General features: G+C 44.0%; 2 protein-coding genes across 2 annotated transcripts in view; one reads left to right on the top strand and one right to left on the bottom strand.

The window, feature by feature from the left end:
* LOC309347214 (phospholipase A2 inhibitor and Ly6/PLAUR domain-containing protein-like) overlaps nucleotides 1-27,114 on the bottom strand; it is a gene marked incomplete at its 3' end in the record, with an annotated part of 197,725 nt that overhangs the window by 62,928 nt on the left and 107,683 nt on the right. The window lies entirely within an intron of this gene.
* The window catches only part of LOC309346054 (phospholipase A2 inhibitor and Ly6/PLAUR domain-containing protein-like), an 85,481-nt gene continuing 72,561 nt past the window's right edge, over nucleotides 14,195-27,114 (top strand). The window contains exon 1 of the mRNA XM_081869715.1: nucleotides 14,195-14,358. The gene's annotated coding sequence lies outside the window, so the exon portion shown is untranslated. The remainder of the gene's footprint in view (nucleotides 14,359-27,114) is intronic.

Here is a 27,114-nt window from a genome sequence, read left to right as displayed (position 1 = left end):
GAAGCAGAGAGGAGACAGGTAACACAATTAAAATGTTACAAAGAAGTCCAAAAATTGACCCATCCTATCTACTTATCAAGAGATCAATACTGAATCATGGATTTAAATGCAGATATCTTGGGGCTATTCAGCACCCTTTCCTGGAAATATGCCACACAACATTAGGCAACCTGGGCAAATTACAATTATTTGATAAGCCTCTGGAAATTAATGTAGGGATTCATTTTTCAGGAACATAAAAGGATCCCTGCAGCATCACACAAAAGCCTCATTTAGTCCAGCTTCATGTTCTCAGAGAAAGGAAACAGATGCCTGAGGGAAACACAGAAAACTAGGCATGAATAGAGTAGCCTCTCCCACCTGTGATCTGCGAAACCTGTTACCACGAGGCTTAATGGCTGTTATTCAGGGTGAAATAGAGCCATCGTGACTAGTAGCCTTCATTCTCCAGCTTGTCAACATCCAACTTATATTGTGGTGCCCAGAATTGGACACAGTATTACAGGTGTGGTCTGGCTAAGGCAGAATAGAGTGGTACTTTTACTTCCCTTATCTGGACCCTATATTTCTGTTGATGCATCCTAGAATAACATTAGCATTTTTTGCTGCTGCATCACACTGTTGACTCATGTTAAGCTTGTGGTCCACCAAGACCCCTAGATCCTTTTCACATGTACTGCTAGTAAGCCAGGTGTCCCCCATCCTATATTTGTGCATCTGATTCTTCCTGACTAAATGCAGAACCTTGCATTTGTCCTCATGAAACTCATTTTGTTTGCTTGTATCCAATTCTCTAATCTGTTAAGATAATTTTGAATTCTGATTCTGTCTTCTGCGGCATTAGCTACCCCTCTCAGTTTGGTGTTGTCAGGGGTTCAGGGAGAGAGGCGCAGATGAGGGAGGAGACCGAGAGTGAGGGAGAAGGATTCCAGGGTGACGAGGAAGAGGACGACAATGACCCGAGATGGTCCATGAGTCCGTCCAGTGAATCGGAGGACTCCCAAAAGGGAGCCCCCCTGGTCAAGCCAAGGGGAGCCAAAGGGGGAAGCAGTCAGGAGCAGGGGAACGAAGGGGGAACCCCCAGTGGGAGTTGGAGATCGGGACCGGCTTCTCCACCGGAACGGAGTGAAGGGGGTGGAGTTACCAGTGTGTCAGAAGGAGCAGAACAGGGAGCAGAGAGGGGAAGGAGATCGGGGCAAGACGTCCTGCCGGAAGGGGCGGAGAGTAGTACCGAGAGCAGTGTAGCTGTCGAAAGGAAGGTCAGGAGCAACGTACGCGCGCCAAGTTCAAATGTGGAGGCGCGCGGAAGTGAGGAGAGCCCTGGGGAGGAGCCTGGTCCCAAAGCCCGAAGGAGGGGGCAGGAAACGTCAGAGGAATCAGCCTCTGGGGAATCCCGGAGGGAGGGAACACAGGGGGGCAGAAAGACCCTGCGGAAAAGGAAGGAGAGGAAGAGGTGGACCAGTACAAGCCTCTTAAACTGGTGTAGAGGCGGTACTGATTCAGAGGGGACTTCAACGATCTAAGAGTAACAGACGTGGAGCCACGGAGTTCGAGTGTAAAACCAAGAATGATCTTCAATAAAACCTTTTGTATATAAACCGGACTGAACTTTGGTCTCTTGTGAGCTGGGACCTCGGGTGGCTCTGACAGGTGTCATCTGCAAGTTTGATGAGCATTCCCTCAATTCCTTCATCAGTGGGCCCAGGACAGAACCCTGCAGCACCCCACTTGTCACCTTTTCCCAGGATGATGAGGAACCATTAATGAGTACTCTTTGGGTTCGGTCAGACAACAAGCTACAAATCCACCTAACCTTGCTTAAGCCACATTTTACCAGCCTCCTCGCGAGAATATCAAGGGGGACTTTGTAAAAGCCTTGCTGAAATCAAGATACACTATGTCCACAGCATTTCCCTGATCCACCAAGATTGTAATTCCATCATAAAAGAAAAGGAAAAAAGAAATCAGATTGGTCTGGCATGACTTATTTTTGAAAAACCCTTGCTAGGCCTTAGGAATCACAGCATCCCTTTCTAAATGCTCACAGTCCAACTGTTGAATTATCTGTTCTAGGACCTTCGCTGGTATCGATGTCAAGTTCACCAGTCAGTAGTTACCTTGTTCTTCCTTTCCCCCCTTTTTGAAGATGGGGACAACATTTGCCCACCTCCAGTTCTCCAATAATTTTCAAAGATAATAGGCAAAGGCTCTGAAATTACATCTTCAATCTCCTTTAGTACCCTTGGTTGAAGTTTGTCAGGTGCTGGACAATTGAATTCATTTACAGTAGCTAGGTATTCCCTTACTACCTCTTTTCCTATCTTGGTTGGCAGCTCCCTCCTTACATCATTTATTCTGTTATCACCAGGTTGGGCATCACTTTCCTTTTGGGTGAAGACGGAGGCAAAGTTAAGTAGTTCTGCCTTTCCTCTGTCACCCAAGAGCATTTCTCCATGTTCCCATGCAGAGGACCTACAACTTGATTCTCCTTACTCCTATGTTAAACATAGCAGAAGAAACCTTTATTATTATTTTTAACCTCTCTTGCAAGCCTGAGCTTATTCTGAGCTTTAGCCAGCCTGTCTTTCCCCCTGCAACTGTTGGCTACTCATGTATATTCCTCCTTTGTGATTTCCCCTTTCTTCCATTTCTTATATATACCTTCTTAACTCTCAGGTTTGGAGAGTGGCAACAGAAAAATGGGCCTTTTCTGCAATGGCTCCCCGTTTGTAGAACATACACCTTTAGGCACCAGGTGAAATCTTGTCTCTTCAACCAGGTCTTTGACTGGTTAATTTGCATGTTCAGGCCCAGAAACCCCCCCCCCACTAAATAAGCTGCTGCTTGACCAGCCAGTGCAAAAGCCTTACGCACCACAGATCCACAGATGCAGACTTCTTTTGGGATACGCTGCAGAAATGATGACCTCCGCAAATACCTGAAAGGCATCGACTGAGACGGGCCTTTAATTACCCTTTTTGAAGGGAGAGCAGGACTAGGGTTCCCTTTAACAGGCATCTCAATAAACTCTCCCACAATACAAAATAAATAAATAACTCTTAACCCGTTAAAATGGTGCTCCCACCAAAACAAGATGGCGCTGCCACCAGAAATGGCACTATCACCAGTGCAAAATGGCACTTCTGCCAAAACAAGCTGGGGAAATCGGCTGCTGGCCCCAGGAGTTTCCCAAACCAGCCTTAAACCAATGGGCGGGTTTAGAATTCACCAAGCTTACAGAGAGGGAACTCTCAAAAAGCCGAAATAGCAAACAAAAATATCACTATAACTCAAAAACAAAAATTCTGCCCCCACAAAAACTCAACTCAAGACTCTTTGAAATAAAGGCGTGGCTAAAACCACTTAAATTTGCTGCTCCCAGAACCCAGGGAAATGGAGGAAATTCCACAGTTAGAAGTGCTAACAGCCAAAGTCCTGTTGGCAAAATCTCTTCCAAAAATAATAAGAGGGGCCGCTAAGCAGAGGTTTTTTCAGGCCACAGCAACACCGCACACCGGGAGCCCCCAGACCAACCGGCTCGTGAGCTAAGGCCCTTTAAGGGAATAGCAAACGCTACACAAAGTCACCAATATCAAATTTGAATCCGTGGCAAGCCCCACAAAAGGGAGCACTCGGGGGAACCCCAAGGACAAACGCCCTATAGCAGAAATATAAAAAGAGCGAAAAGCTCTGAAACGGAGCTCTAAGGGGTTGCAAACTAAGGATGAGAAGGATTAACTCAAAATTAAAATGAGGGAAGAGGGTGAAAGGAATTAAAAGAAGGGATAATGGAAAGATATCACTAGGATGATCTGGGTCACGTGCATGGGCATAAATAGGTCCCTTGAACGACTTGGGCTGTGTCCCATTGGCTAGATTGCACCCAGCTTCGAGGGACCTACCAATCAGGTGTTGTGGCTGACCTATCGTACCTACCCACAACACAGGCTGTTGGTTTTCCAGGTCTCACCACAATACGTGCCCTCTTTAAGGGAGGACCCGATATCCGGTAGACATGAGTGGTATTCTGGGTTCTTGCCATTTTGTATGTGCAGAAAAACAAGTGCATCAAATCCCATTTATGTGCAAGTTTTTAAGGAACTATATGCATATGGTTTTGCAGAAAAGGTATGCTGTACTTCTGAGGTGATTCTTGAAGAAGCAGCTTGAAGGATTGTTGAATTCAGTGTTTGCCATGTCTTTTCTCTCTCACAGATGGCACTTTAAAGGACCAATCTGAGTTCGGATGTACTAAAAATTGTACCTCTAGGATTTACAGCTTCACTTCAGTAGAAGATGTATACTTGCGGAGTTACAGGGACCGCTGTTTCGATAATCTTTGCAACATGGAAAGGCCAAAACGTAAGTGTATATATCTGTATATAATCCCAAGGATAAATAGCACTGAGGTTTCAGATAACTTCCTTGGTAGCTCTTAGACAAGCTTTAGGGTTCCTTGTCATGATTAATGCCCCTAGTTTGTATGTCAGATGCTCAGAATCAATATCAACAGCTGTGTCTCAGGGCTAAAGCAGGTTCCCTTATTACCCAAGAGAGTCAGATGACCCCAGGGAATGTGGAAGACACCACACTAGATAAAATGGGGGTGGCAGAGAGAGATCAGAACACATGTCCTTGTACCCTGACAGCCTTGCCAGCCCTGGGAGTCATCCTGCTGGGACAGAACTGCAGAGGTAGTAAGTGAAACCAGTTGTTGCTGCTGGATGCCCTGTACCTAGAGAGCAACAAAAGCAGCACCACAGAAGAAAAGCTTGTTGGGATTGTGATCAGGGTGCCCTCAACCAAGTTTTTTGTTTGTTTAACTGCTCCTTCTTGTGTGGGTTGAATTGTCTAAAGACACTGCTTGGTGGGAGGAAGGAGTACCGAGGAATATTTGTATGCAGTTCCTCCCATCCTCAGATGAGAGTCTGGAGTAGGAAACAGCACTGTAGGATGGAGTCAGATTTATGCGAGGAACATTTGTGTGACCGATGGGTAACAATTTCTATTGTTATTTTGTATAGTTCAGTCAATGAAAAGTTTCTTTGTGTCCTTGGGCTTGCTGCACATTTTTGTTGAATGGAAGGAGTGACTCGTGATATTGGTGGTGATTGAAACAAAATAAAAAAATTCCTTCCAGTAGTACCTTAGAGACCAACTAAGATTGTTATTAGTGATTGAGTGAGAGATACTGGAGTGACTGGATGGATTATGTGTTTGTGTACATTTGTGGAGTAGAATTGGATGTGTGATAGTGAATGAGAAGTTTGTGGATATGAGAGGCAAGATTTGTGAGTCGTGTGAAGTATTTTGAGAATGCAGTAGAGATGCTGCAACCCTCTGAAAGGGAAGAGAACTGAGGCCCAGGAATCATTATAGAGATATATGGGCTGGAACCATGAGTTGACATTAGTTGTTGCATTTGTCAGGGCCGGATCGGCAATTAAATGGGTTGGAGTGTCCAATCTATTGTGATTGTCGCTCAGAAGGTGGTGAGGGCCCAAAGACCGTCAAGTGTTCTGATGATGAGACTTGATGCATGGACTTTGTTCTTGTTCATGGTAAGTAGAACTGCTAGCCAAAGAGTGGAAGAGGGGAAATTGGGTGGGTAGCTGGGTTGCTCTCCTGTTCTGTTTGGGGCTTCCTGCCAAAAATAAACTGTGTCTGTACTGGGGGCGGGGGGGGGGAGTTCTTTTTTCCTGAAAATATAACTGAGTTGAAATCAGCTTTCCTTTTTATGTATAAAGATGAGACACAATATTTCTGGAGTGCAAGTAAGAGAAAGAGAGAGAAATAATGTGTTACCAGTAGTTAAATTGCATGTAGAAGTGTCTTTTAAGAGAGGCCTGATCTGAAAAGCAATATGGATGTGGGTTGGGCTGCTGTCCCATAATTTATAAATTGGACTTTTCCCTTAATATTAAACATCTCATGATGTGATTCTCAGATGTGATTTATACTTGCAAAATACAGTTAAAAAAAATTAAAATGCACCTATTCTCTCTTCTGCACATGCACAGACACACAGAGGCTACTACCCAGAGGCTCCTTGTCTCTTTTTCTTTCCTAGATGATGCCGCAGTTCCTGATAAAGCTTACAAAGGCTGTGCATCACAATCTTTTTGTGATTTAGCTATGAAATCAAAGCTTAACAAGTACATCTCAGGCAAAATAACCCGAGTACGGTGCTATGAATCTCTGTCTCTGTCTTCCTCAGAATAGCCCAGCTTTGAAGGGTAGTTAGGAGAGAACAATGTCTTCTTCCTTTTGGATTCCACCATTTGCTGAAGTAGTGGAGGTGGAGGTTGCTTGCCTGGTGGTGGGAATGCAGAGCGACTTGGATTCACAGGACTCCTGAGTCCTCTCTTTGGCATTTTGTGGAGGATTAATGGGATGCAGGGGATAGAGAAGCTAAAGTAGAAATGTGGGGCTTGGGGGCTCTCGCTCATGATAATATGGTATATGGGTTAACATTTCCTTTGTTCATAATCAAAATAAATTGGTGTGGCAAATAAAAACTGTGTTCTGTGTCTCTATTTAACAAATTAAGACTACCATATTCAAGAATACCTACAAGTTGGCCAGATTGCTTGCAGGAGAAAATTCCTCCCTCTCTCTGAAAAGGGAGACCAAATTAACCAGAGCAAGGTCCATAAGCAATGTGCCCACTTCCTCCCTCTGGGTGGGGCCCTAAAGACCGGGTGAGTGGGTGGAAAATCCTGTGACAATTAGCCAAGAGGGCAGCTGACACCTGGCCATCCACATAAAAAGGCTGGGGGTGGGCTACTCCCAGCCCCAAACCCCAGACTCTGATTGGCTGAGCAGGCACTAACTTGCCTTACCTGAGGGTCCAATGCAGCTGGAGGTGGGCAGTGCCAGCCATGCCCTCTCCCGGATGTTGGCAGCCTCCCTGAACCCACCCCAGACACTCCATAAGGCAATGGCTGCCCACCCAGGGCCCAAGGTGAGGGGATATTGTCCTTGCTACCACTCAGTATTACAGTGGTACCTCGGGTTAAGAATTTAATTCATTCTGGAGGTCTGTTCTTAACCTGAAACTGTTCTTAACCTGAAGCACCACTTTAGCTAATGAGGCCTCCTGCTGCCACTGTGCTGCCACTGCATGATTTCTGTTTTCATCCTGAAGCAAAGTTCTTAACCCGAGGTAATATTTCTGGGTTAGCGGAGTCTGTAACCTGAAGCATATGTAACCTGAAGCATATGTAACCCAAGGTATCACTGTATTATTAAAACCCTCAGTGTCTACCCATCTCTCCTTTACCTTTACCTCCTTTGCCATGCCCTGTAACATTTCTCCTATGAAAATAAGGATATTTTTTTCAGGAAGCTTTTGCGAACCCACACACTAAACCCTATCCCTGCAGCTTACCCCCCAGGAATGAGACATGACCACAATGGATGGGTTTAACATTAAGCCACAGCTTTATTGAATTTCAGGTGTAGGGACCTTGGCTTAGGCCTTGGAAGATATCTCTCTCATAATTGACAGGGGGTGAGGATGCATAGGGCAGTCAGGCATTGTGGGAGGGGACTATAAAGCGTGAACTTACACAGCATGCCCTCCCACTTCACCAAAGCTGTGAGTTTGACCTTATGACACCACTCCAGGGCCAGTAACTCCCACAATCCACCCTTTAATTGACCCTGCTAAGGCCGCCATGTGGGGGTGCATGAAGATGCTACTCCCAATCACAAAGATAGACTTTAGAATACCGACCTAGGCCTAAAACTGCCACCCAAGACCCCAAAATGCAGACTTGCCACCAAGATAGCTACAGCTGAAGCCCCCCTCCTAAAGAAAAGGGCTGTGTCCTGCCAGTCACCAGTTCTTGAGGCCCCAATGCACATCGTACAACCAAAGGGGGGGTCAAATGTATTCCATCCACACGTAACAGTTCGGAATTGTCCATTGTAATTTGGGGGTGGTGAGTGGAGACACCACTGATTTGGTGCATTGTGTTACGTATGGCCCTAAGAATTTTTTGCACTGTATAATTGATGTGAGAAGGTTGGCCCCTCTCCAGCACTGTCGTGGAAGGAGGTCGGACCAGAGGATGGTCGTTGCTGGGCATAGGGCATGCACATTTTCGTGGTCCGCCTTCTCAGATAGAACCAGGCTGATGCCTTTTTGGCTATCAGGTCATTTCCTCCCAGGTGCAGTATCAATGCCTCTGGCGGGTTGTGGGCAGTGACGGCTCCGCGTAGCATGGGCATCTGTGCGCCCCAATGCATGCCTCGTTGTCCTATCCAATGTATGCTGGCATTAGGGTGGATGTCAAGGTTAGTTCCCCAAATGTGCAAGGCGACATGGATCATGGCCCAGGGTACAATGCTATGCCCCACAACCCAGATGTTTGTGCCGGGCACACCTGCAATAAAAGTCAAAGGGAAACAGTAAAGGATGAATGTAGGCCTTGTAGGGTGCAGAACACCATCAGCCCAGAGCCTTGATACTGGCAGAGTCCCAACCCTGGGCTGCTGCTGTTGAAGCTGCACCAATGTGGAAGGAATGACCTGAGAATTCCCTTGGATTGCCGCCTCAATGGCCATAGGTAAGACTGCCGTGAACTGGCAGCACATCCAAGGGCGTTGGTCTGCATGGATGAGGAAGGCACCCCAGTGGTTAGGACACACTCAGAGGAAATTGTGTGTGTCTCACCACAGGCAGGGGCCACCCTGCTCAGAGGGGGCCAGTGTTGTGGTGTTACCCCTCCACAACTGCTCGGTTTGGATGAATGAATCTTAATTTTTAGGTGGAGCCCTAAGAAACATACATCAGTGTCTGTTAAACCTGAGTGTGGTGAGGAGGGGCTACTGACAATACATTCACCAATGTGTAGACCCGCAAAAAACATCAGGAAGAATGCTGCATGGAAGAGGTCTATTTCGAAGTTTGACCAGCCCAGCTCTGGCAACTTGTCCCAAATTAACCTCAGGTTATCTGGTGTTATAGGCTTCCTGCCATCTTGGCGGGGAGGGATAATACAATGCCACCCCATGAGCAGCTTCTTGACATGGAAGCTTTCACAAGGGTCAGGCCACCGGAAACATTTATGGAAGAATGAAATAGCTGCCTTGTAGAGCAGTAACGTTTTGATGGCCAAGCCTCTACATTTTAGGTGGAACCAGAATTTTAGCATGTCAGAGTCAGAGGCACGTTTGAGGCCGAGCCATAGCGGCTGCAGAAACGCTCCAAGGATGACCAAGCTCTGGCATATGAGCGCCTAGTGGAGGTTGGTGCTAATGCCAAAAATATTCCCTGCATTACTTCTCGCATCCAATCTGCCACAGGTCGCCTGGGAAGGGGTCAGGTATCCGTGCTGCCTCAGGTGCCAGTTCGTGGAAATCCTCCATCTGGAAATGAGATAAAACACTCGCAATGTCGTTGTTAAGACCTGGTATGAAACGTGTCATGTAGGAGAAGTTGTGCGGAAGGCATTCTAGCACGAACAGGTGCAACACCCTGATGGCCTGGTCAGACTTTGCTGACTGCCTGACTACAATCCTTACCACTGCTTCATTGTCCAACCAGAAGCAAACCCTGGAATTCCTGAAATGGTTTCCCCAGATACGAAGGGCAACTAGAATAGGAAAGAACTGGGGAAAAGTTAAGTCCCATGTGATGCCTGCTGCATGCCTGAGTAAACAGTGTAGGGCTCTGAAATATACTCAGAGTGGCAAAGTGATTTCATGCTCTTTATTCAGCTCATAGTGGTGAGGAGGAATGAATGAAAGTCCCCTCAAGGTATCTGCTTTATATACATTATTTACACAATGGGCTGCACATGATTGGCTAATTCCAGAATTCTACTGTAAGCCAATCAGGTTGTGGATTCACTTCAATCTGGAGCATGATTGGGTGGTTCCTGCCAACCAATCATACTGCTGCATTGTTCTAGGACCAATCCGACTGCTGCCTTTTGGATCCTATTGTTCTAGGACCAATCAGACTGCTGCAGTTTGGATCCTATTCGACTCAGTACATAACAGGCTCCATTACCAATAAAGGAATCAACGCTGCATTTTCTGAGAAGTGGTTGGGGACTAAAGTATTGCAATGAAAGAATTTAAAGTGGATTGTTGACCTTTTCCTTCAAAATTGTAAGAAGGGCTTCATATGTCAGTGTCACCATTTCCTTCCTTTGATACAATTATTTGTACTTTTATTTATTAGATTTATACACCACCCTTCATCATACGATCGCAGGGTGGTTCACAGAATAAAATATAGGATAAAAACAAGGAAGAAATAGTACAAAACTTCAGAACAACATCCTCCCTTCCCACAGATGCATTTAAAAGAAGGTGGACTCTCAAACTATGCACAGTAAATCAGGGAAACTACGAAATTGAACACGTAAACTTGGCTGGATCCAGGAATGTCATTAGGTCCCAGTATCACCAGATGGCGGGGAAGAATGAGCATGTGATGCATTAATGGTTGATTACTTTGTGCCTGACTGAGAACATCTTGGTCCCAAGGACATTGTTATGAAACTGAGGTGGGGATAAAGTAGGAGGGCATGTGGTGAAATTTCATGGAACTCCAGAAAAGTACTCATCTACTCACAATTCCTGTTTTATGAGAGTAAGGGTGAGATGGACTGGAAGGGGCATTTATCTTGTATTCATCTCTGGAATTTGCTTGCACAAGCCCTAGGCTCAGTGGTTTAGGCCACAGCGTTACCCGTGTCCCCGGCCCTGAAATACAGAGACCTAATTAACCCATAGGCAACGTGCCCACTTCTCCCCTCTGGGCAGGCCACTAAAAAGTGGGTGACGGGATGGATAATCCCGTGATGATCAGCCAGGGTCCCAGGTGAGGGGATATTGTCCTTGCTATAACTTAGCATTATTATTAAAACCATCACTGTCTCCCCATCTCTCCTACACCTCTGCTGCTGTTTAAAACAAGCCTTTCTTTCACTTTAATTGTCTCACTCTTCTTGCTGTACCCAAATGTCTTTCTTCCATTCCTCGGCTGCTTCATAGGAGAGAGAAAGGATGTGGAGCCCTCAAAACCACTAAAGGACCTTTGCACAATGTATTTACTTCCTGAAACAATGAATTGTCTTCAACATGAAATTCCAAATTCAGTGTTGCTGGGAAACAATAATGGGAGAGTGGCGTTGCTCTCACGTCCTGTTTTCAGGCTATGCACAGTCAAGTGGTTGGCCACTGTAAAAATACTTTTCTTGGGCAGATCGCCTCTCGCATGCACAGAAGCACTAAATCACACTTTGCGCATGCTCAGAAAAGCCAAATCGCAACGCTGCAGGTTGTGAACACTGCGGATTGGGAACGTGCCTCCTGCATGGATCGCGTTCACAATCCAAGCATCCATTGTAATGGAATTCATTCTCGTATAGTACCCATTATTCCTTCCTAGAGGATTCTGGGGGTGGCATTTTTGTGAGGACTATGGACAGAATATTTGATTCAGCTTCAAGGAACCACACTTCCAAATATTTCTAGATATATTTTGAAAAAATCATGAAATACTACAAAACTGAACATACCCCGTTGGCTGGTTCTAGGAATAAAGTCATGTTCCAGCATCATCAGATTCCTTTTTTAAAAAAAATAATATTTATTAAAAGTTTAAAGATTACAAAAAGAAGACAAAAGAAAAAAGATTAAACAAAACAAATCAATACATTACAATACATAAAAAAAACAATACATCAAAACAAAAGCAAAAGCAAAAGTTGAAAACACATCCAATATTTCCATTTCTTTGCCTTTCATTTACTTGTTTCATCGACCTCCTCACACCTCCCTTTTTTGTATACTAGTTATTAATTATTTCAGCAAATCCATTCCATCTTTCTCTGTTTTCTGTCATATAATTATCTTAATTTATTTTAACCTTATTTTACCATTAATACCATAAAACTTATTTGTACTTAACTACTTATGTCATTTCTACTAAAGCCATGTAATTTCATTCCAACATTTTTCTAACACTCGTTAATTTTACAATATTTCTATAAATAACTTTTAAACTTTTTTCCCCAATCTTCTTTCACCGTCTCTTCTCACTGGTCTCGGATTCTGCCAGTCCTTTCTATCAATTCCATATAGTCCATCAACCTGGTGATCTTCTGTCTGAGGCTCTTAACTCTTTTTTCAAGCAGAGGCTTGACAACCATATGTCAGGAGTGCTCTGATGGTGTTTCCTGCTTGGCAGGGGGTTGGACTCGATGGCCCTTGTGGTCTCTTCCAACTCTATGATTCTATGATTCTATGATTTTCCATGTCCCTTCTGCATATCTTCTTCATATTTATACATACGCTTTACTTTATCTTCTGCTGATCTTGTTCTTAGTTTCCTTCCTTTGGTGCTGAGGAGTAGATCTCGGGGAAGCTCCAACCTAACAATGTCCTTATTCCTTCTCGACAGGTCAGCCCATTCTCTGTGGTCAAAACGAAAGTCCAAAAGATATTTTAGGATGTGTTTCAAAATCCCTCCAAAGCTGAAGGCCCCCACAACTCCGATCTCCTCCTGACCCAAATCCAGATCCCAAAAGCCAGAACATCCCTGCATAAGGGGATCTGTCCATCTTTCCTTCTCCAATCCAAGCGAGGCTCCGATCCTCAAAATCTGACTTTCTTTAAATTCAGTCATAGAAGGCAACAACTTATATCCATCAAATTGCCTCTGTAAGGCTGGGGCTCTCTCCACTTGTATTACTTGAGGTTCAGCAACAACTTTCTCCCTCGGCTTCTCCACAACTTGCCATGTCAAAGTAGATTCCTGAATCAATTCCTGAGTAGTTTCTGTATAGATGTTCACTTTTTGTCCCAAGTCAGTCACTTTTTGTCCCAGATTATCAATTTTAATAGTCATAACATCCATCTTCTTATGAAGCTGTTCCAATGAAGCACTTATCTTGCAAAATGCAATCACTAAGGCTTCTTCTGTCGACATTCTTACCCGTTCAAGGTCAATCCCTGATTTTCACGGTCTTTTATCTCTGCAGCTGGGAAATTCCCCAGCTCCACTCCTGTAACAATTTCAAAGACTCCCTCTAGAGGAAACAATTACTATTTGTATCAGTCCTTTTAAACACAGATCCAGCAACAAAATTAGTTTCAATTTTCAGTTACTTTTGCTCCTTTTGGAGCGCAGAAGGAAACAATGGAAACAATATATTCCTCTTGTTTAACTATCTGTCCACATACGTATTATTCACAGTCAATGAACTTTCCCAAAAACGTCAATCTTACTGGCAGCCCGTTTCCAGGTTCAAAACGGTAATAATTTATCTTTCTTCACTCTCTCTCCTGCAGGCTTAGACGATCTAAAATTTCCCCCCTCTTCTCCTGCTTCCAAGGGGGGTTTAACGATTTTAGCCGATGGAAATTTAATTCTTTACAGAAGACTTTCCAAGACATCAGCTTGCAACCTCTTTGCTTTAGTCTATTTACAAAAGGGGGAGGTGGACTTCCTGTTTAAAACCTCCCCGTTTCGGTGCCAAATTAAGACGTTTAAAAATCCAATTTTCCGTTCTACTCACGGGTAGTTGTTTCAAGATCAAATTGTCCACAGGAAAAAGTCAGCGCTCTCCAGCAACAGCAATGTGGCTTCACTCCGTGAAAAAAGGAGTAAATTCAAAGCACCGCGCCAATCACCCCACGTCGCTCCGGATCCCCGAAACCGGGTTTCCCAGCGAGTAGGGGAGGCACAAAAGGTGCCAGCCGAATCCCACGTCCACAGGCTTCTCCCGCCTGTGGTTTTTAGTGGGTCTCCGCCTTCGTCGTGGCAGCCAGACCCTGAATTCCATGGAGCGGATTCCTCCTGATCAGAGGAATTCCGCCATTGCCGGAGGCGCTAACCTGGAAGTCCTCAGCATCACCAGATTCCAGTGAATAAAATATAGTTGTGATTTACCAATTGCTGGTCATTGTATCTGATCATGCACATCATTTCCCCAGAAGCATTGTGATGAAATTGAGGTAGGATATATGGGGGGGGGGGGTGTCATTTGATGAAATTAAATGGGGTTCTCAAAAAGGATTCAATTAAGTATTGGTCCCTTACCTTTCCCACCCCAACCTGGCCACAGTGATCCATATGATGGTCATCTCCAGGCTTGACTTCTGTAATTCGCTCTACGCGGGGCTGCTCTTGAAGCTGACCCAGAAACTCCAGAGGGTGCAGAATGCTGCAGCGAGGCTCCTCACTGGGTCTCTGCCATTGGAGCATATTCACCCAGTGCTTTTCAAACTGCACTGGCTCCCGGTAGAGTACAGGGTCAGATTTAAGGTGCTGGTTTTGACCTTTAAAGCCTTTCACGGCCTAGGACCCTCGTACCTACGGGACCGCCTCTCCCAGTATGCCCCACGGAGAGCCTCAAGGTCCATAAATGGCAACACCCTAGTGGTCCCAGGCCCTACGGAAGTTAGATTGGCTTCAACCAGAGCCAGGGCCTTTTCAACTCTGGCTCCGGCCTCGTCAAATGCTCTGCCTCATGAGACCAGGGCCCTGCAGGATCTGCTTTCTTTCCGCAGGGCCTGTAAGACAGAGTTGTTCCGCCTGGCCTTTGGCTTGGAGCCAATTTGATTCCCTCCCTCTCTTTCTTTTCCTTCTCCTCCTGCGAGGAGGCTACATTTTAATATTTTAATGTTTCAATATTTTAATGTTGTATTTTAATTTTGTTTTTAAGTTGTAATCATTCAACTTGTTTTTATTATTGCTTGTAAGCCACTCTGAGCCCGGCCTTGGCTGGGGAGGGTGGGGTATAAATAAAAATTATTATTATTATTATTATTATTATTATTATTATTATTATTATTTAAAATACCTGTTTCTTAACCCTGAGAATGGGATGGAGTGCAAAATGCAGGTGGCAGAATTTCATACCATTTCCAAAAAAGAGTTAATCCAATTTCCACATTGTGCTTTGTGTTCCAGTATAAAATTGCACCATGTCTGGGAAAGCATGCAATCTCTAATTTCATCATTTCCTACCCCCTTACTGGACTAGTTCTTTCCACCTGGAACCCTCAGGCTCCCTTCTTGGCCTATAAAACCCTCCAAGCTAGGCTCATCCTCCATCCTTCACCTGCTTGTTTGTTCTGAGCACTTTAATCTCTTCAGCACTATGACGACTTTCCTGAGTACTTGTCTCCTCTTGGTCATCCTTTGCCCAGGTGAGTAGGAGCCTGAGATCTTGAATTCTTTCTCCAAGAACATTCAGTCAAGGGGCTAGTAGTGTCCATATGTCACCTTTGAAACAAGAGAGGCAAAGTAGTTGTTGTGGAAGATGATAGGTATCCGAACAACATGACCAGTGCAACACAGTTGATGCTACCTATGCGCTTGTAGCCATACAGAGCTCTGCAGGAAGGAGAGGAGGTCTAGCTAATCAGAGGACTGGGTGAGGGAGAGCAGAGCAGGGAGGCTGGCAGGAGAAGATAAAAGCAGCAGAGCCAACTGTCTAGAGAGACAGGGGGATTGGTCCTCCTTACTGTTCCATTTACTCATGAGGAGGCCAGTGGAGAGGAGAGGAGTTAACTTTAGCCCTGCACTAGGCTGCTTGCTGCAGAAAACTATGGCTCTTGCTAGAGGCAACAGATCAATGGTTCTTTGAGGCACTGAGAGACCTCTAACCATAGATGCCAACCCTATGGGGCTGGGAACACCTCTGCCTCCCCAATTATGTGGTGATGGGTCTGAAAATTCCCCAAACTTGAGAGGCCCCATTGTGCCTCCTTGCAACCTCCTTGAACAGGTTGTACTTGTGGTCTCAAGTGCATACAATGAGCACCCCAATGTCAGGCAGAACTTGGTGTCTCCCTTTCACCACAAGTTGAAAGCACTGGTTGCAAGAGCGGGGAACCAGTGCAAGGGCCATCCCTGGTAGGGGATTTGCTTTTTGGGGGAAATCTCCCTAGGTGGAAGTAGCCAGTTAGCAGTGACTGGGGATGGAATATGGCCCCTGCAGTTGTGGGCCTTGGGCTGGAGGAGTGGTATAGGGAGGGGTGAAGGGGTTTTCTTCATAACTCTGCAGCCATTTTCCTGTGGATAGGCAACAGTTTTGATATTTTCCTGGTAGGTACTGTGGTGTAGTGGTTAGCGTACTGAGCCCAGGAGCTGAGAGAGATCAGATTCAAAATTCCCCATTCATCCACAAAGCTGATATTGAGTCTTCTTTAGTGGTTGGGTCCTGAAGGTCCATTTAGAAAGTGTGCTTATATTTCCTTATGGAATGGGGCAAGGGGCAATTTTTACATCTGCAGAGCCTTTTTGAGCCTCAGGATTATTATGGGGAGTGGGGTGCATTTAGCATGGCTCCAGGTAAAAGCAAGGCTAAGGTGGGCCCTAAGGGCAAAGGAAAAGCATCTGTACCACAAAGGGAGCATGCATAGGCATCCCATTCCCCTCCTGTTCTGTGGAGGAAGAGTCGGACTAGGGGACTATAATGATGTTCCTCGAGGCCCTGAGAAGGCAGAAGGCAGCCCTACTGCAGCTGTAACTTCAAGTGCTTGTCAGCTGGCAGAAGCAAGAAACACAAAATGCTAACCAAGGTGCTGTTAATTTAATTTCAACAGGTTTGGATGCCTTGGAAGTAAGTACCGGTTTTGCTTCGCAGGAAGTGCCAGAGGTGGAAGGCACGCAGGAGGTGGTCATGGCAAAAGGTGAGGCATTATATTCTCAGCAGTGGAGTTGGCCAGGGTGGCATCCCCAATTGCCATGGATTTGTCAGGGTTGGAGTCCAGCTCAGTGGCCTTTCTCCCCTCCAGTGGTGGCTGTGGCTTCCACTGGATTCTTCCTTTATACAGGGGGATCTGCCACTTTGTTAGATGCTTGTAATCAGGAAAGGGGCCCAGGATCTGTGGATGTGACCAATCTCCCTGATCTGCATGGATAACTCTGATGCCCCCCTTTCATCCAGTAGCACCCATCAGCCATAGGCGCCTGAGGGGGCCCGAGCCCCCTCAAAAATTCGTTTGGGGGGGCTCTGCCCCCAATAATTTAAGAAAATTATTAGTTATATTATGCTTTGTAAAATCACAAAATTATGTTGGTATTTTTTATTTTCCTTGTTTGACGATAGTTACCTTTTAAAATACATTCAGTAATGAGTTAAAACAAAGCCACTCCTGATCTAGAGAGGGGGTGGGGTTGGGGGCTCTCGACCCATCAACAATCTCGCGGGGCTGGCGTCAGCCCCGCGAGAAGCGGGGATTCCCCCTAGCTCATTAATATTCACTGCACACGGCGGCAGCCAATCGGCTGCCGCAAAGGGCGGGCCCTCACAGGTTCACTTAAGGTCGGGGCAGCCCGGGGCTCGCCCCTTTCGTTCCCCCAGCAGCAGCAGTTTGGAGGTCTTGGGCCCCTCCAATATTTTTTATAAGTCAGTATGGGCCCCCGCCCTCCCCCCAATATTTTTTATAAGTCGGTGCCCCTGCCATCAGCTCTGAGGGGAAAAGAAGGGAGAAGGCGGGTCTATATCTTCAGTGCTGCCCCACCCTGATCCCTTGGATGTGGTTAAGTGGACGCCATCCCATTTTCAGAGCCATCAGCCCCCACTGGGTTTCCATCGTCTCCCAACTACCAAAGAAAGGATTTGGAAAGGGGAATATTGTGTTGTGTTCACTCACTTAAGTAGGGAAATTGCCAAGAAAGGAAAGGACATTGTAGGTGAGATTGATGCAGGCAAACCAAAGCACAGGAAGGTGCCAGTTGGTTACTGGGGTATTTAAATTTATGCCAGAATTAATATATCAAATTATGGATTTATGGAGCATACTCAGAGGTCATGGGGGGGTGGTTTGAAGACCTATGATGAAGCTTTATGCAGCTGGGCAGCTACTAATTAGGCCTGGAGTGAGGGGAAAGATACTAGTAAATGGGAAGAAGGCTTTGTGTCTTTCCATTTCTGTGTCTGGAGATGTTCCTGTATGAGGAATGGAGAGGGCGGAGAGATGTGTGTTGGCGTGCATGCAGTCTCTAATCCACCACTACATGCGGATCCTGAGACCATTAATATTGCTCGTGTTTGGCTTGGAATATTCTGCTCCCCAAAGACTGGACAATTTATGTTTCCTCTCCTCTCCTCTCTGCAGTGACAACTCTGGAATGTATAATAAACAAGTCCAGTACTTGTCTTATCAAAGGAGGAAGTTGCTTTTCTCAGCGTACTGAAACCAATTTAAGTGAGTATGAAGCCTTTCTGTCATATTAACTCTAAGTGTGTGTTTGCATCCTTTGGTCTCTGGGGTATCTAGAGTGACAACAGAATGCTGATCTCACCAACCTTGAGGAACTCAACTAACTTTTTCAACAATTAAATATTAGAATTAAAACTATATATAAAATCTGTTTAAAATGTAACAATAATTACAATAAAAACAACACAACCCCAACCCTTTCCGTAAAAGCAGTCATTCTCCAAAAACCTGTTGAGACCCACTTGTAAAATGACAACAAGGTGGGATTTAGTCTAGATTCTTGAGTAAGGTACAATAAAAGCAAAAAATAAGATAAAGAAGAAAACCTTGTGTTGAAACCCATCCATCCATCTCTCTCTCTCTCTCTCTCTCTCTCTCTCTTAGCAAGGGAGTTCCAGAGTCTGTAAGGAGCCACTGAGATGGCCCATTTCCATATCATTAACTAACAGAGTGTGGAACCTCTCTCACACTCTCATACTTTAACTCAGGGAAGCCTCATAGATCCACAGAGCCACTGGTAACCTTCTCCTGACTTTTACCAGCTGCTTACTGTGAACAAACTGTGCACAAATATTCAGGCCTCATCTTTCTCTGACATTTGTCTCATAGCTCCCCCTTAACTCCTAAATGACAATCCCTCAGTGAATGATAATTCCCAACTGCTTAGAAAGCAACCAAGTCAGAGTCTACTCTTCGTTGGTGCAGGCACATTGATGTATCAATGAGGTGTGCAGCAAGTGAATGCACACAAGGAGACATGTGTTGGGTTCAGATTAGTCCACAACTTTATTGATTACAGGGATAAACAGCTTTGACACAGACACTGGGCATGTAACCAGTCCGCCTACTGACTGATAGACTACTGGGGATGACCAATATTGGAATCCATCAACAGCATGAAGAGCATCCTGTGAACCTCAAGTAGACACTGGCAAGGGGTGCTCTGTGCCCTGAATCCCTGAGCTGGATGTATGGACAAGGAATGCATTCTTCCAAGATCCCTGAGAGGGATCCCATCTGACAGGGTGGGGCTTCACCTCCCATTCCCACTAAGAATCCAGCCCAATGATTCTTCTGCTGCACAAAGTGTTGAAAAAGAAGGTTGCATAAAAGATAACTGCCAAACCTACAACACCTGGAACAAGTCCAGCATGCCATTAAGGATATCCACAAGCCACGCCTTGTAGCCGGCTGCTTAGTAGTGTATAATCTGTCCTGTAAAAAGTCCCCTTGGGCATGCACATTTTGCTTCATCACTTTGTTCATCTTACTTGGTCCTTGTTAACTCAGATGGGATGGACAGTTCCCCTCCACACTTGCCTCTTTCATTTGCTGGGAAACCAAGCAACAGACAAGCATTTTCCTTGTCCTCCTACTGTATTCTGTCCACACAGACTACCCAATCTCCTCCTCCTCCTTCATTTGTTGTTTTCTTCCCTTGAGTCCTGCAATGTTTTCTACTGAAAGCAAAGCAGAATGCTGTGACTTGGGTCCATTTGTCACTTCACTTTGCTCTCTCTCTCTCTCTCTTTTGTAATTCGTTTTTATTGGTTGCTTTAGACATACATTCATCAAATCACATTGTAAAAACTTGATTTTCCTGTAATTAAACATATATTTTTAAAACTATGAAAGAAAAAAGAACAAAAATACATATTGATTGATTGATTTGATTCATTTGTAATCCATTTCTGTTTGACTTCCCTCCCCTTCTTACCTCTGTCCTCAGTTTTACTTAGTTGACTGTCCCTCCTAACACAGCCATTTATTCAATAACCTAATTCCATTATGTTTTACTTTTTTCTTCTTCTTTTCTTACAGGAGTTACTCTAAACCGGTCAAAAAAAAATATTCTCCATAATGGAGAATAATGGTCTTTCAACTACTGTTTGAATATATTTCAATCATTTTTATTTTTTTGTATTGTTTGATCTTTTTATCTGACCTGTCCGCTTGTCCAGTTCTGTATACTCCATCAATTTGATCAACCAGTCTCTCTTTGTTGATAAGGTCTCCATTTTGCAATTCTGGGCAATCAAGACTCTTGCTGCTGTGGTGGCATACATAAATACTTTCTTAAAGTTTCTTGGAATTTCATCCCCCATGATCCCTAAGAGGAATGCTTTGGGCTTTTTTCCTGGTGCATAAAAGTAATATTATTTAAATATTTCTAGAAATCAGCTTTATTATCATTGGGTGCATATACTCCTATCATCACTAATTTTTCTCCTTGTACCATTACTTAAATTATTACAATCCTTCCCTCCTCATCTTTGAAAAGCGGTCTGGGTTTCATATAGATGACCACGCCTCTCTTTTTACTCTTATCTGACAAGATAAATTCTGCTCCTAACTTTTTATTAATCAGCACCCTTCTGTGCTTTCTGGATATATGTTTCTCCTGGAGACATATTATGTCTAGTTAGTTTTCTGTTAAGATATGTTCCACTCTGTTCCTTTTAAATTTGCATTCTGGTGGGTGGATGAAAAATTCTCTCGTGGATGCTTTCCCTGTCTTCCAGACAGTCTTAATATTAGTTCTTTTGTTTATATTAAATTTGAAGAATTCTTCTATTTTAAAATAATAATAATAATAATAATAATAATAATAATAATAATAATTATTATTATTTTCTTCTCCCCCTTTTATAAAAACCAAATAAAATTTCTTCATCATATATATCTTTACTCTAACTGAGCTTTGACTTCCTCCTGTCCCCCTCTCTGACTTCCATATGTTATCACTTTTATCTTAGCATTTCTAAATCACACAATTTATCTTAACTCCATACTTAAAAAACTTAATTTTTATAAACAGGTATCAAATCATAACTTAACAAAATATTTTAAATCAACCCTGCAAGTGTTTTCAAATGTTTACAATGTTCCTTCATATACCTTTTTACTAAAGGTATGTTTGACAATCTTTTTCAGTTCATTTTATATATCATATCCCAGTACGCTTTAATCTTAGTTCACTTCCACCACATATGAAAGAAATTCCCTTCCTTCTCCTTATATTTCCAACATACCTTATCTTCTAAATTTTAGCAAGTTTAGTCAGCATCAAATACCACCAATACATCATCTTCATTAAATTTTCTTTTAATGTCATACATGCAGTGAATTTAATTGTTTTTGTCCATGGTCTTTCCCACATCAAATTTGAAGAATTCTTCGAAAGCTTTCTTAGTTTTCTGAATTATTCCTTCATCATTAAGTAATGCTTCATTCATCATCTATCTTTTCTGCCCTCTTTCTTTCCCCTTCAGGAATAGGGTAAAGGTAAAGGGACCCCTGACCATTAGGTCCAGTCGTGGCCAATCTGGGGTTGTGGCGCTCATCTCGCTTTATTGGCTGAGGGAGCTGGCATACAGCTTCCTAGTCATGTGGCCAGCATGACTAAGCCGCTTCTGGCGAACCAGAGCAGTGCACAGAAATGCCGGAGTGGTACCTATTTATCTACTTGCACTTTGAGGTGCTTTCAAACTGCTAGGTTGGCAGGAGCAGGGACCGAACAACAGGAGCTCACCCTGTTGCGGGGATTCGAACCATGACCTTCTGATCGGCAAGGCCTAGGCTCTGTGGTTTAACCCACAACACCACCCGCATCCCCTTTAAAGATAAAGGGACCCCTGATCATTAGGTCCAGTCATGGCCGACTCTAGGGTTGCGGCGCTCATCTTGCTTTATTGGCCGAGGGAGCCGGCTTACAGCTTCCGGAATCCTTCAGGAATAAGGACACTGAATTGTGATCTGATAGGGACTTTGGATCAGTTTCAAATTTTCTCACTCTTAATGTTAATTCTTTTGAGATCCAAATTCCATCTTGCCTGCTGGAAGACTGGGTGGGTGTTGCGTTCGCAAAGTAAAGGAAGGATTGAACTCTGATTAATAAGAATACACACAGAGACTTGAACCAGCAAGACTCTGGGAAGGGTGCATATAATTGTGTCTCTCTGTGCTTGTCCATGTCCCCAGCCCCCTGGCCCAGGCCGTTTTTACTCACAAAAAAGCTTTTTACAGAGTGTTCGTAAGAACCAATCAGATTTCTTCTGAGCATTTCCACAAACCCACGCGGGGAGAGGTTAAACCACTAAAACTAATTAAGCACAAATATTTCTGGGGTAAATAAATTGAGAACTACAAAGAAGAGTATCTGGCAACCCTGGAGGTAATAAACAAGCAATACACATGATAAGAAGGATGGCCAGGAGGATAGCGACCGTTATCACCTTAATGTGAGATCTGCTTCCTGGCCCTAAGATGAAGATCCTAAGATTACCTATTAGAAACTACAAAGACGAAACTGCTCAGGCTTTGAGGACACAGGACGCCTGCCTGTCTAAGTGTGTACATGATTTGTCAGGCAAGGAGAAATGGGCAGCAGAGGCAAAAGGGCATCAAAAGGGCATGAATGTAGAATCTTATGGGATTTTATCAGAAATTATCGTCAATATATCAAACCCAGTCAACACAATGTCTTCATCATGGACACGATGGCCTGATGTATATTCTATAATTCCTCATGGTAATCCCATCTGATCCCTACAGTTGGGCTCAGAATAATATGAGAATTCCTTTGCCCTTGGATGTTTAAACATCCAAGCATCTACTAAATTTCTATTAACTGGAAAAAAAAGTTTGAGGTAATCATCCTTTTTTATTATCTACACTTCTCTGAGTTCTATCGTGTTCGAAACAACTCCATTCAGATCTCCTAGGAGAATTATTTTCTCCTCCATATAGTCTAACACTGTTTCTTCAGGTGTTTATAGAAATCAGCTTTATTATCACTACTCAAGGCAGAGTATGTTTTACCAAGTAAGAGGGGACATTCTTTTTACCCCTTTCTTCATGCCAGATTTATTTGTTCAATTTTAAATTTCATTTGTAGGATTTCCCTTTTCTGCTCTGTTAAACTATGGGGATATGGAGATTTCCTGCTTCTTGGAACCAGCATCATGGGCTGCTACTCTCTTGCTTCAGAACCATCCCCCTTTCCCCTCCTTAACAAAGAGACAAAGAGACCAGGAAACTCCTCTTTGACAACGACACTTCTATGCTGACCCCAAGACTCCCTCTTTGGGGTTGGGGGGATGCGTAGACTTCGTGTCTTCCCCCTCAAAGCCCATTAGCTAGTGAGCCCTTCTGAGCTCATGCCATGTTCCATCCTGTGGGAAACCAGAAGTCACTTCACTTTACCCCAGGGTAGTCATAGCTACTGCCCACTACTGCCCACCTTTCTTGATGGTAAAATTTCCTTAAAACCCACCAGTGCTTGATGGAAGGAGGATTCAGCTTGTGCTGTAGAACCCCCTACTGCCCACCTAGAATCCTGAAATGGCCACTAGTAGGTAGTAGGGACCAGGTTGACAACCCCTGCTTTACACTCTCATGTACTTTTGAGTTTTTTCTTGCACAGGCATGTCTGCAAGATTTGGGATGCTGCGTGGGCCAGAGTAGGCAATGACCAGAGGCGCAGCCTATCCACTGTCACACTGGGATGCAAACAACATTCCTGAAAAGGAGGAAGGGGTGAATGGAGATTCTCAGACCAATCAGAATGAATTTACCTGATCCAGGCCACATCTTATAAATATTGTCCCCAACGCCACCACCCCACTCTCTCTTTTTAGAACCAGTCTCCAATTAAGGTAAAGGGGCCCCTGACCATTAGGTCCAGTCGCAGACGACTCTGGGGTTGCGGCACTCATTTCACTTTATTGGCTGAGGGAGCTGGCGTACAGCTTCCGGGTCATGTGGCCAGCATGACTAAGCCGCTTCTGGTGAACCAGAGCAGCGCACGGAAACGCTGTTTACCTTCCCACCAGAGTGGAACCTATTTATCTAGTTGCACTATTACCTGATGCCGAATAGGCCTGCAACATATAGTAACAGCACATAGCATCAAATGCTGAAATACTCTGATGACAAATGAAGCCACAGAAATCATTTTTTAAAAGGAAAAGGGGGGGGGGGACATACTCAGACAGATATAACTGCTTTTCCCCATAGAAGGTTGTGTGCAAAAATATTTCCTGTATTGAGAAGTGAGTTCAAGAGATCAGAAAATTAGAGGAAACAGATGAAAAACCATCTTCTCTCGTTTCTCAGAAATATCGTACATAATATAAGGAAGCTTCATGAGTCAGGCCCCTGGATCAGCTAGCTGTATATCGGGTAGAGATGGGTAGTGGATCAAACTATTCTAGACTCTATTGTATGGGCAGAAAAGCAAGTCCATCTAGTCCCATTTATGTGCAAGTTGTTAAGGAACTATCCTAGAATATTCACATGGTATTGCAGAAGAAATTATACTTTATGGATTAGTTTGCTGAATTCAGTTGTTGCCAGGTATTTTCTCTTAAATCACCCATTTGCCCAATGTATTTATATTTGTACGTTCATCAATTTGAATTTTTGCATATCTAGCTATTCCTTCAATTCTTTCTAACAGATGGCTCTAAAGAGACCTACAAGAAGAAGGGTTGTGCTGAAGATTGCATCTCAGCAAATGCCACCTTTTCTTCAGTAGAAAGAAAATACTTCCAACATATCCACCATTGCTGTAAAAAATTTTTGTGCAACCTGGGAGAGCTTGAAAGTAAGTATATCTATCTATCTATCTATCTATCTATCTATCTATCTATCTACTGTCAAAGATAAATAGCACTGAGCTTTCAAATTTCTTTCTTTGTTACTCTAAGAAAAGCAATACTGTTCCAGTCCAAGATTCATTCCTGGGTCATTCAATATCAAGTAATCCAACTTTTTTTTACCTCATTTAACACATTTTTAAAAGAAAAGCCTAACTAGCTTTTCAGACACCATTTAATTGAATAACTTTCTAAAGAAATGCCTGAAGCAACTAATATTATAGTTGAGATCTTGTTTATTCTGTTATATTTTACTCCAAGAAGACCCATTTATCCCAAATAGAATCCTATAAGGCAGACATTTATGTACAAAATATATTTTGAAAAATGTGAAATTTGCAGGTGGCTCTTTGAAATATTAAATAATCAACATATTTTTTTGGAATTTTAAAATCATATTAATTTTTTTAATCCTTTTTTTAAAATTGAAAATTTGGTAACTTAGATTTTTAGATTTAGAGTAAGTCCATCATGTGACATATCATGAAGCTCAGGTTCTGCAGGGATTTTTGTTTTTAGTTTTGACGTACAGTGATACCTCAGATTACATACGCTAAAGGTTACATACGCTTCAGGCTACATATGCTTCAGGTTACACACTCCACTAAGCTAGAAATAGTGCTTCAGGTTAAGAACTTTGCTTCAGGATAAGAACAGAAATCGGGCTCTGGCGCGGAGGTAGCAGCGGGAACCTTATCTAAAGTAGTGCTTCAGGTTAAGAACAGTTTCAGGTTAAGAACGGACCTCTGGAACGAATTAAGTACTTAACCTTAGGTACCACTGTATCTCAATGCTGGGCTGAGCTTTTAAGGCCTTTGTGTACTCTGGCAAGGTCAAATTTCTCTCTCTCTTTTTGAAATGTCAAACCCACATAACTCAAAAACGGGATGAGATAAAAAATTAAAATTTTAGATTTAAACTTAGTTTTGATCACTCAACAAGTGTACAAAAGATGAGAAAAGAAAATTAGATGACATGAGTTGTATCACTTGATTGGGTGCCAGTGCAATGTTCCCTTGCCAGTAATTAGGGACAGAATTTTGATATGTCAAAAAAAATATGTAGTGAACTGCCCTGTGATTTTTGGATGAAGGGCAGTATACAAATTTAATTCCTAAAACAAATAAGTAGATATTGAGCTCCCAATGGGGCTTCATTTGTGGAGTAAAAATGCGATTTGTGGAGTAAAATGGGACGAGTGATACTGAATAAGAAGCTGGGACTGAAACTGCCTTGATCATGCTGGCTGATAATATCTGGTGGGCTCGGGACAAAGGTGAAAGCAATGTCCTAGTTCTGCTGGATCTATCAGCTTTTGATACCATTCACCATAACATCCTTCTGGATGTTAAAAGCAACATCCATTTTCTTTTTTTTATTAACCGGCCAATCAAATCAAATTACCGTATTTTTCGCCCTATAGGACGCACCGGCCCATAAGGCGCACCTAGTTTTTTGGGGGGAAATAAAGGGGAAAAAATTATCCCCCCCCCAGGTGCGGGGCTGGGGCGGGGGAGGCCCGAGCTTCCCCCGCCCCAGCCCCCAAACAGGCAGCTCTCTGCAAGCCGTGGGAGCCCAGCGCTGGCTCCCGCTGCTTGCGGAGAGGTCCGGGAAGCCGGGACGCGCTGAGCTCAGCGCGCGCAGGCTTCTGCATGCAAGCAACTCTCCGCAAGCAACGGGAGCGCTCCCGCTGCTTGCAGAGAGGTCCGCGAAGCCTGGACGCGTTGAGCTCAGTGCGCGCAGGCTTCTGCATGCAAGCAACTCTCCGCAAACAGCGGGACCGCTCCCGCTGCTTGCGGAGATGTCCGCGAAGCCTGGACGCGCTGAGCTCAGCGCGCGCAGGCTTCGGCATGCAGGCAACTCTCCGCAAGCAGCGGGAGCGCTCCCACTGCTTGCGGAGAGGTCCGCGAAGCCTGCAGAGCGAGAGGGGTCGGTGAGCACCGACCCCTCTTGCTCTCCAGGCTTCAGCGAAAGCCTGCATTCGCCCCATAGGACGCACATACATTTCCCCTTCATTTTTGGAGGGGAAAAAGTGCGTCCTATAGGGCGAAAAATACGGTAAATCACATCACATAAATTCAGAATTACAAAGCCAAATTTTAAATTTTGTTGGGGGGACCCATATTTCAAGATCCGAAGGGGGATTCTGATCATCTTCTTGCTACTGCATTAATGTTCAAATCAGTCCAAATCAATCCAAACAGAGTTCATAATTCTTTTTTTTTTAATTAATTTTTAAAGAAAATTTTTCTTT

This window comes from Podarcis erhardii (genome assembly GCF_964252035.2).
Source record: "Podarcis erhardii genome assembly, chromosome: 7".
NCBI classification, from domain to species: Eukaryota; Metazoa; Chordata; class Lepidosauria; order Squamata; family Lacertidae; genus Podarcis; species Podarcis erhardii.
Note: the sequence above shows the minus strand (reverse complement) of the source record. Positions and strands in the feature narration are given on the sequence as shown.